General features: G+C 40.9%; 1 protein-coding gene across 3 annotated transcripts in view; it reads right to left on the reverse strand.

Annotated features, from left to right (window-relative positions):
- The window catches only part of SVIL (supervillin), a 233511-nt gene that overhangs the window by 147508 nt on the left and 74529 nt on the right, over positions 1 to 11474 (reverse strand). Inside the window, exon 3 of one of the 3 annotated variants that reach the window (XM_073885531.1) lies at positions 8414 to 8573. The exons of the other annotated variants lie outside the window; for them this stretch is intronic. The gene's annotated coding sequence lies outside the window, so the exon portion shown is untranslated. The remainder of the gene's footprint in view (positions 1 to 8413; positions 8574 to 11474) is intronic. 3 annotated transcript variants of the gene reach the window in all.

An 11474-nucleotide genomic window follows, 5' to 3' on the forward strand; every position in this document is an offset into this window, starting at 1 on the left:
GTCCCGCATCAGGCTCCCTGCTCGGCAGGAAGCCTGCTTCTCCCTCTCCCACTCCCCCAGCTTGTGTTCCCTCTCTTGCTGTGTCTCTCTGTCAAATAAATAAATAAAATCTTTTAAAAAAAAAAGTAATTTAAAAGTTCAATTCCTCAGTTGCACCTGCCATGTTTTCAAGTGCTAACAGCCACTCGTCGCTGGTGGCTCCCCTACAGAACAGCACCAACCTGGGAGCATGTCCATCAACGCGGGAGGTTCTACTGGGCGGTGATGACCCAAACCCATGGGCTGCCCTGGACCCTGTCTCAGCAGGTGGATACTGAAACATCACATTCTCCAGGGGTGTGTCCCCACACAGGGTCACCTAGACCTTCAGGCACTCCGTAGATCCTCACTTCTATACGAACAATTAGAATGTGACTTTCGTTTCTCATGGGAGCCACAACCCCTTTAGCAAAAAATGGAAAATGATGGCTCTTCACCTCCATTAAATGAGCTTTCAAAAAAAGGAGTTTTTGGGAGATATTGTAGCCTCCTAAAGCCTGTTCATGGACTTGTTTAAAACATACCCGGGGCGTCTGGGTGGCTCAGTGGGTTAAGCATCTGCCTTCGGCTCAGGTCATGATCCCAGGGTCCTGGGATTGAGCCCCGCATCTGGCTTCCTGCTCAGCAGGAAGTCGGCTTGTCCCCCTGCTCCTGCTCATGTATTTTTTTTCTCTAAAATAAATAAATAAAATCTTCAAAAAAAAAGCGCTCAACAAGAAACCTTTCACAGTAGTCACCTAAACACAACTGCCCTGAAATAACAATTTTGGCTTCATGCTGCCCTAAGTTATCTACCTGTTAGTCTTTTTTTTCCCTAACTTGAGCTCATTAATTATAGAAATCACCATCAGCCCTCAAATTAGCCAGAGAGATGCTATGAATAAAAATTAGCTCAGAAAACTCTATTAAAATACCAAGGTAATTTGTTCTCTCAAATCTTAGCGCATCCATTTACCATGTGATTAGCATTTTTATCTGGAGCTACTGAAGAAATTGTAATTTACTTTTAATGAAACAATTACTTTGTGAAGGACAAAGATTGAAATGTTTATAGCCCCATGAACCAAGAATGCCCTTTACAACTTGTGCAAAATTAAACGTAAAAATTTAACAAAATTAAATGTAAAAAACTAACATATGCTGTAGGCAGGAAGGCAGCTAATGAACTACTTAGTATAAAACCAGCTTCCCCTGGTAATAAAGATGACCAGACAAACAATCTTAAGAATAAAAAAGTACACAGAATGATGGATTACGGATTCCACAGTTTCTGCCATAGACAGCTTTTCTTGTACTTCTAGTGATATACAATAGTTTAATGTGACTCAGGTCTTCTCCCTCACTTCTAAGTCTTCAGGTAAAACTTAAAAAGGTACTTTAAAAGTACCTTTACTTTTAAATTTTTGCTAAGTTTAAAAATATTTTCAAAACAGATAAAGTCTGAAAGTAAGAAAGAAGTCAAATTGATTCAGTGATTTATTTCTGGAGTATCTCGGTTGAATGATATCAATGTCAACCTTCACCTCGGCAATTAATCAACATTTTATAGATAGAAGTTTGTGACAGCGAAGGGAACATGAATTAAAAAACTGAGGGAGAGGCACCTGGCTGGCTCAGTCGGTGCAGCATGTGGCTCTTGATCTCAGGGTTGCGGGTTCGAGCCCCACGTTGGGTTTAGAGAATACTTAAAAATAAAATCTTTAAAACCTGTACTTGCCTAAATCAAACAGAATTTTTTTTTCAAAAAAAGCTTATGATCTTTATCAGCATAAATTATAGGGGACGAGAGCGTTTCAGACAATAATGCAAACTGTAGACAGATAATAAACCTAACAAGCACCTCCTTTGGGTTAGGAACCATGGCAGCTATTTTAAATTCTGTCATTTAAGCACTTTAAAGAGATATAAAGTTAAAAAAGAAGAGAATCATACTTGAGTCCATTAAAGGTCAAGCACCATGAGGGCAGGGATTTGATCACTGTTCTTTCCCCCAGAAGCAATACCAGTCCTGGGCACACAGTCAGTGCTCAGAAAATAATTGATAAAGAATGACTGTCTGGCAGTAAGCTAATAAATGTGATGGGACCCCCCCCAAAAAAAAGTCAAGCACACCCTCCTCCTGTTCTGAACAGGAAAATTCTGTCTCAGGCATCCTTCCTGGAGTTTGCCATGACCACTCTCGGGTTTCACGTTAGGAGAAAAAGCAAAAGCGCAAGAGAAGAATAAATTAGGCCACAGAAAAGAAAATTTAAGTATTTGAATGAACACAAAAGAAACAATGGGAGTTCAGTCTGAAGAGATGGCAGGAACTTCCAAAAATAAAGGATTGAAGACAACGGTGACCAAACCAACCGAGAAGGAAGAACAGGTTGCACATTTCAACAGAAGCTTGTCAGTACAGTGAGAAAACTTTTTTAAATATATATGTATTCCTGCTTAAGACATTTCTAACTTGGTCCTGCTCTGCTGCCTTGAACCACACCTTTTAGATGCAGGGTCTCCTTTTCAGGAGAGACTGGAATATTTTCAAGCTCTGAAGTCTTTGAATTATACCCATTATCCTTATAGGGAGAAGGGACCTGAGAAATCCTCCATTCCAATGTTCATTTTAATGAATGAGGCTCAGAGAGGGTAAGAACTTATCCAAGGTCACAGAGCTGGTTATTCAGACCTGGGCTGCTCCCACTTACTCTGCCATTGCCCCAAGCATTCTTCAGGATCAAACACCCTTGATTTCCAAATGAAATGTTTTTCCTCCCCCAAGAGCAAGGGAAATCGTTCTTGGGAGCTTTGGGAGGTGAGCTGAGGCGGGTGGGACACAAAGTTTATTTGCTATCATTGCTTTCACATTATTTTCCTCCCTTTTGCTCCCTGCTCCGCCTTCTTACTGAAAATTTTCTTTTGAATTATTTAAGGACTTTTAGATGTCTGCAAGCTCCTTGAAGCCTCCAGAGAGAACTGATACAAATCCAACTAAATAAATTCCATCTCAAATGGGAGGATCCCACGTTGGGGTAGAAGGCATCGCATGAAGCTTACTCATCCTCTACGACCGCATCACGACAATATTTATCAAATCACAGGATTTTAAAATATTCAACATTTTCAATCAAAAACGCATGATAATAAAGCCAAATGATTATGTGTATCTGGCTAAAATGAACATCTGGTGGAAATTAAGACCATGAGCATGATTTGGAGAGCCATCTACCTCTGAATAGCTGAGTTTATTTTTCTAACCTGGCTCAAACCTATAGAGCCATTAGCTGTGTTTAAGGTATCAGAAGTGATACTTGCAAACAAATCATAGATGTCAAAATGTCATTTGTCCTTGGCTTTCACAAGAGCAACTGTTACAGGCATGAACTAATTGCAAAATAAACAAACGTTGCTAATCTTGTGACCATCCTGTCCATGGGAATCTGAAATCGCAGCTTAAATTAAAAATATTTTTCTAAGAAAATCTATATGAAACAATACTAAAATTTTCAAAGGTTATTTTACCTTCCATTGCCTACTTTTTAATTGAACGTATTTTAACGTACTGAAATTCAACTGCATTCCTATCTGTTTTGGCTGCAGTGGCTTGTTTTGTTGAACATGTAATATGTGTGCAAGTTCATGTGTATACCTTAAATTTTTGGTTAAATGGGGTAAAATTAGGTAGTGTTTTTAGAACATATGAAAAGCCTAGGGCTTAAAATATTTAAAATATTTGATATCTCAAAATCTGAAAATACCAATATGATTTTTCTATCCAATGATAACTCTATGTCCTAAGTTATTTAACTTTCCATACTCAGAACATAATCAAAAATCCAGAAACATGAGCCCTCTGATTAACCAAAACAGTTCACAAATTATAGGTGCATTACTTACAAAAAGCCCTTTGAGTCTTCACTCAGAAATGAACTGTTCTTTAAAAAAAAAAAAAAAAGGTTTTTATTTATTTGACACAGAGAGAGATAGTGAGACAGAGCACAAGCAGGGGGAGCGGCAGGCAGAGGGAGAAGGAGAAGCGGACTACCCACCGAGCAAGGAGCCCGATGCGGGGCTCGATCCCAGGACCCCAGGATCATTACCCGAGCCGAAGGCAGCCGCTTAACTGAGTCACCTAGGCGCCCCTGAATTGTTCTTTCTTTTTTCTTTTTAATAAAGGTTTTTATTTATTTATTTGACAGAGACACAGCAAGAGAGGGAACACAAGCAGGGGAGTGGGAGAGGGAGAAGCAGGCTTCCCCCGGAGCAGCGAGCCCAATGCAGGGCTCAATCCCAGGACCCCCTGGGATCATGACCTGAGCCGAAGGCAGCTGCTTAACAAGTGAGCCACCCAGGCGCCCCTGAACTGTTCTTTCTTAATGCATAATTCTATCAATGCTGGTCAGCTAGGATACAGATGCTAACATAGCTTATTGGAAGTGAACAACTCCTAATTAAAAAGAGAAAATACACCCTAAAAACCCAAATGAGTACATTTCATCTGGAATGGATGGATCATATAATTCACTGTAGAAAGAGTAGCACAAGAATTTTTACCCTTACCCTAACCCTACAAAGGTAAGCTAGAGCAGGGAGGAGACAGAGCACGATTTAGAAAATACAGGTGTTACGAGAGCTCAAGAATACAGCCATCAGTGTAGACCTGAGGCAGGATCCTCATAAAGAGGTGCTTGGAGGTAATGCAATCTGGAGATCACGTGGAGCTGGGAGGGCGAGGGTTGCACAGAGCCCTGGGTGCTGAGAAGTGAACGCACAGTGAAAGAAATAGCTCAGCGCTTGAGGTCAAGGGGAGCTTTATTTAGGATGGAGGAAACTTGAGTACGTTTTCAACGTGAGGAGGGGGAGCCAGGAGAAAGGCAGACATTAGAAGAGAAATGGGGGACAACTGGGTCAGCAAACAGTGGGAAGGGTTGGCATGAAAAACGCAGAGGAGATTAGACTGGAAGACCACCTCTCCTGCAGGAAGCCCTCAGATCTCCCTCCAACCTGATTGCTTCCTTCTCTGGCTTCACAAGGAAGCTGTGTACTTGAAGACAGTGCTACTCAAAGTCAGTGCTGGCCAGAGGCATCAGGATTACCTTGGGTCTTCTTTGCGGCCCTACCCCAGACGTACTGAATCAGAATTAGGACATTAACAAGACCTCAGGTGATGCTTCTTAGTCTTTGGAGAAGTACTGGTTTCAAGCAGGGGTTATGAAAATGGGCATCAAAATCCAAAAGACCTGTTCAAATCCAGTTCTACCCTGACCCCATGGTATGTGCCCTTGGGCAAGCCTCTTGAAACCTCAGTTTTTAGCCCCCTGTAGAATAAAGATAATGATAGTAATATTTCTCAGGGACCACTGTACAAATTAAATGAGACAATGTAGGTAAAGAGGTTGGCAGTGAGCATGGATGGCATGTTATTAGCGTTTGTCCCTTCCAGCCTACTTGTTTTAAGATTTTTTAATTATTATTTATTTGTCAGAGAGCGCACAAGCAGGGGTAGCGGCAAGCAGAGCAGGCAGAGGTAGAAGCAGGCTCCCCGCTGAGCAAGGAGCCCAATGCAGGACTCAATCCTAGGACCCTCGGATCATGACCTGAGTGGAAGACAGACACTTAACCAACTGAGCCACCCAGGCATCCCCCCTTCTAGCCTACTTGTATAACAGCTTCATTAAGCCCCTGTCTGGACCCCTCTAGGAAATGACTTCACTAAGGACAGGAATGAGCTTCATCATCTTCCTCCCACGGCATCCAACTCAGAGACCTGCACACAGACGTGTAATACTGAAGTGAAACATTCAATACATACATGCTGAAATGAATCAAGCACAGTGACATGGGTGAACCAACTATCCCAAGGCAAATACTAAAGCTCTTTATTTGACTGTATTTATACAAAAGCCAGTTTGAAATAGGTTATGAACTTGTGTGGGATTAAAGGAGCAACTTTCAGAAGAGAATAAGCAAGGTACGAGGCAAAATAAATTCCTCTTTCAAAACTTCCTGCAACTAGGAGTATCCATAAGACAGTGAGTCTCTGAACCAGACATCAAGGTGCTGCATTCTGGTCCAAGGTCAGCAGGGCAAACCACCCCAAGATGCTATATCTAAGGGATAAAGTTTAATGCTTGGTAAAAGTACATAAGTCAAATCACACCACTAGAGGAGTTTCTTCATTTTAGGCAAGGCTCCAATAATGAAGTGGCTGACTTCATCGAATGCACCATAATTTCCTGTGTTGGCAAAAACATACATACATAAACCCCAACACACTTGTACTAGTAAGACAAATCTGCTTGCATTATTAGATATGGAAGAAAAAAACAGAACTTATTACACAGAACACCTACTTCTGTAGAGAATAACATAACGGCAAAAGCATTTCATAGCTAAATTTTGATGTGAAGAATCCACAGTCATTCCAATGCATTCAATTCAATTAACTCACTCACTGGACAACGCACACTGGGCTAGATCCTGGGTGGCAAGAGAGCTGGGACCCAGGTGCCTTGTTGGGTAGCCCCCTACAGGAGTGCACAAGCCACCTATAGGGAGAGGAGTCAAGGGTGACCACGTGACTTCTGGCTCAGAGTTACAAAATAATGAAGCCCAGAACTACAGGAAGGCTCTAGACTAGGAATTCTAGTCACGGGGATGCCATGGTGAGTGTCACTGTAATGAGTGTCCTAAGGCACCCCCTCAGGCAGCCCTACAGTGAGGAGAGGACTTCCTTTGTGCCCAAAAATAAAAATAAGCCTCTGGTGGTTCCCGCCCCACAACTCTCCTCACAGCCTGTGAGCCTTGAACAGCGGCTCTCAGGACATCCCCGTGAAGGCCAATGGCCCTTTTCTTTGGATTCAAATCCTCAACTGGAGAATTTTAAATGACCCCAGGTGTTAACAATGTTGTTCATTCTGAACTGAAATTCACAATCTTCCAGAGCCATGGACACCAGCAGGTGTCTAAAGTACAAACAAAAATAGTTGGGTTTGTTGAATGAAAAGTGATGTAAGCTGGGTGCTTTAACCAAATTTTACTTTGAAAGTTATGCTCCTGGCACCAGAGTTGGTTGATGTCAAAAAAGCATTTCCTCGACGGCTAACAAGCATTGTCCCACTCTCAACAGAAGGAAGCATGATGAGCAGTGTCTCTGCTCATCTGTGTTACCTCCCTGCACCCGCACTCCCTGCCACCAAGCAGTGGCATGGATGATCCACCCCTGACAGGACACCCAACTGCTTGGTGCCTCAAGAGTTCCCCTGGTTTGGTGAGAAGAGGCAGCCTGTATGCCCAGCCTGTTGTTGCTTCTCTCTGGAATGATACCTTGCAGCTTTTCTCAGTAGGGAATACCACCCACATTTTGGCCAGAGCCATGCTCCACCCTATGGGATGGTCCCACATTACGAGGCATTTCTAATTCTTAACCACACTGCCCCAGATGCTAGCCATGGTTATCGTGAGAACTAGAAATGCCCCCAAGCATTTCCAAATGCCCACTAAAGTTGTGGTTCTCCCTCTGGTTTGAAAGCCACAGCAGTATTCACCGATGAAACTCATCTCTATAAATATTCTGTTTTTCTACCTGATAAAAATAATTACTGCTCCTACTGGTCCATCTGATATTCTATAAAAAAAAAAAAAGTCTTTTCTTTTTTAAAGGAGCAATATGTCAAATAAACCATCAATGTGCTCTAGCTCTTTGCTATTTTTTAATAGGAGCAAATCACTAAGCAAAACTACAGAGACCACAGCTATCTCTAGGACTTAAAAAGGTTAATATGGCATTTTTTTCTTGGATAATTTAAAAATGAAACACAGTTCAAAAACCTAAGAACTAAGTCTTGAGGTTTTTTTTGCGGCGGGGCAGTTTTTGGGTTTTTAATTCTGGAACATCAGAGGTTCTGTAAATGAAGCTTGAAGAATCAGAGTACCAAGGTAAAGATCCTTCAAAACAAAAATTATATGAAAGGATCACCGGCGATTTACATTTCCATTAATAACAAGAGTGGAAAAAAAAAAATGTGCCCTTCTGAATTCTAACCCCAGACTTGTGATACAATTATTGAAGTACTCTGTATTGTAGATATGCTTTTAATTCCAAGGCTTCAAGTGCTCATACTTAGAATGTATTTACTAAATAATATTAATTAAATTGTTAGTACAAACTTCTCTGTACCATAAAGTTCTTTTGTTTTTAAGGAAAAGAAATCCCATCACTCTAAAACTAAAAAACATGCCCAAGGGTACATAGAGGAGTAACAGCAATAACTAACACAGCCTGGCAGGAACATTCCAGTGCTTGAAGTCAGCAAACCTCAGGAAGCATGCTCAGACAGATGGCACTTAACATACAACTGCATTTAGATTTATAGGAAGATTTTTCACTTACTTCAAATTTCTGTTTAATCGTTGTTCCTCTAAGTTAAAGGGGGGAAAAAAATCACACTGTGATTCCTTATTTTTCTAATTAAAAAATAAACGAAACACGGCTTTGGATGTCCTCACGTAATTTCTTTGTGTCTCCTTTCAATGAACACTACTTTCAAATTCTAAACAAAAAGCAAAATATCAAAAGTTAGCCCAAGGAACACTGTACAAAATCAAATATCACAGCACAAACCAGGCAACGGCATCTATCAGAAGTGATGATTCAGAACAGGATAAATTTAGAACGGTGCTTTCCAAAAGGCGTTTGGATGCCAAATGCAGTAAATAGGTAAAGGCTACATCTCAAAAGTTTCTCGGAAAAAAGATCGCCAAAATATTAAAAAGAGTCTTCTTTTCGAAGTTTTCAGTGCCCTGGTGTCCTTGACGCTGAACTTTCCCAATCTGGCCTTGGTGTGGCCGTCCATTACTGGGTAAATCCACGTGAAACCTGAGGACGCTTCAGCCTCGGAGGGCGCCGTCAGGAGCAGTGGGGCAACTCCACATGGGCCGGGCCTTTTATGGCCTGAACTGGAGAGCCCTGATCCCAGCGAATCTACCATAAATAGCTCTTGAAACTCAGAGGAGCTCATCAGCTGTTGCAACAAGCCTGGCCTGCAGCTCCTTGAAATGCAATTAGATCATTCGCATTGTCTCTCAGCTTGTTTTATAGAGAAATTAAAAATGCAACAGCAGTCTACTCAACAGGCTGCAACAATAGAGAATTGAGCGGGCAAATGTTTCTCGGATTCTGGTGTTTGCGTTTCGAAAGAACACACAAGCATTGATAAAGCTCAGATACCAAACGCCAGAAAATAAGTGACAAGCATACACACGTATATACATTAAACGGCACGTTATGATGGCACAGGTCTATTTACAGGTTGACAAATTGTGTGGACATCTGTGGATTTCTTCCCGCTTCCACCAATTGTAGAAAAGGGGCCATCAGAAGAAAGGATGGTGCTGGAAGTACTTTCTCTAAAACCCAGCAAGATTTTGTCTTCAACTCAAAGACAATGCTCCCAGCTAGCAAGATCTACCTTCCAAGGGATCTCAGGTCACTCACCTCACTTCCAAACCAGAGGAAACTTAACTACTGAAAAAAAAATAATAATAATAATAATGAACTATCACGCACAATCACTTCTCACAAGGCTGTTTCCATTTTTTAGATATTAAAACTAAATATGACCACCTGCTTACAAAAATACTTACAACTGTAGGTGTCCTCGCTGTTCCCCAAAATAGCAACGTCTTAATTGTTCATCCTAACTCCCATATAAATCAGGAAACGAGACTTTTGGGCTGGAGCAAAAGTTGTGGGCTGCCAGGCCCCGGGTGGTGTGCCTCTCTGGGTGTGGGCTCTCCGACCACCAGCTGCATCAGACAGCAGAGGCCTCCTGGAGCAGGATGTGAATTCCTGTTATTAATTAATCCTGCAGGACAATGCCTCCCCCTGAGAGCAGTCCTGTGACCGATGAAAACATGGCAGATAATGCTGGACAGACTAATAATTCAACACCAGCTTCGGGGCTATTTGCACAAGGGTTAAAAATAATTCATCCAAGCCAAATTGTTTACCCACTTCAAGATGACAAACAAAACCTCACAGCTTGACTTCTGCTTCCCAATCTTGGTCATGGTCATGGCGTCATCTCATTTTTCCCTTTGACCGACTGTGCTTTTCCACCACTTAACATTTTATCTTGTTTTATATCTTCATATTTGCTGCTTTAAACTCCTCCTGGAGCAAAGCAGGGTAAAAATAAATAAAAACTTACGTAAAATAGTCAACTATCTGGGTCTTTTAAGAAAAGATAGGAGACAGTGAATCACTGTTACCACAATCATGCAGTTTTGCTTTTATTTCCTTCTCCTAAAAAAGATGCACTCCCACAAAACAAACATCTAACTTTCAGATGCTTCTTAAATCGTGGCTCCCTGCTCCCCTGTAGTCATCAAACCGACCTAGATGAATGCACTGGAGTCTAACAGAATAATTCCTCCCAGCCTCTTCTCTTCACCCTTTCTGTCTTTGTTCAAACCCCAGTTAATTCTACCTGTGCAATCTGTTTAAATACGCTCCTAAATATTTTTGCTACCTGAACTCAGGAGACCCCCGTGACACGCACTTTTCCCCAAAAGTGATAGTAATAGATCTGATGTGCGTGAGAGTAGATTTCATAATATATCCATGAAGAAAAAGGAAAATCATGTTATGAGCCAAAATAAGAACTACACTTATACTAGACATTTTCAAGATAAGCTATTTCATATTAGCTACTATTTAATGTTAGTATTATAAGCAATGTGGTAGACTACCATTCTTCCTAGTAATTGTTCATTAAATCCAGCTTTCTTATGCATTTTAATCTGGCTTTTGTGTGCTAATCAAGGAACCATATCTATTTATGACACTTGCTTCTAAGAGAGATGATATCATATAACACCTATTTTATAACAATCAACATGTGGAAACCAAAATGAGAAACACAATATTTACAATTATTCCAAAGAAAATAAACTGTTTAGATATAAACTTAACTAAACATATACAGGAGCTGTATGCTAAAAATTACAAAATGCTGATTAAAAAAACACCCAAAAGACCAACGTAAATAAATAGACATATACTGTGTTCATGGGTCAACACAGTAAATATGTCAATTCTCCCCCAAAACAATGTATATATTTAATGCAATTCCTATCAGCATCCCAGCAAAGATTTATGATAGATATAGACAAGCTTATTCTAAAATTTATATACAGAAGCATAGAGCTTAGAACCATTAAAACAATCTTCAAAAAGAATAAAGTGAGAGTAATCAATCTATCCCATATTAAGTTCTATTATATAGCTATAGTAATGGAATAGACAACCCAGAAATAGACCCACACACATACAGCCAACAGATTTTTGACAGAAGTTGCCTTTTCCACAATAATATTGGAGCAACTGGACACCCAGTGGCAAAAAGAAAGGGAGGGGAAGGGGACGGAAGGGGAGGAGAGGGGAGGAGAGG

The sequence above is a fragment of the Callorhinus ursinus genome, unplaced genomic scaffold, assembly GCF_003265705.2.
Source record: "Callorhinus ursinus isolate GAN/ISIS: 27379988/994484 unplaced genomic scaffold, GSC_fseal_2.0 scaffold62, whole genome shotgun sequence".
In the NCBI taxonomy this organism is placed as follows: domain Eukaryota; kingdom Metazoa; phylum Chordata; class Mammalia; order Carnivora; family Otariidae; genus Callorhinus; species Callorhinus ursinus.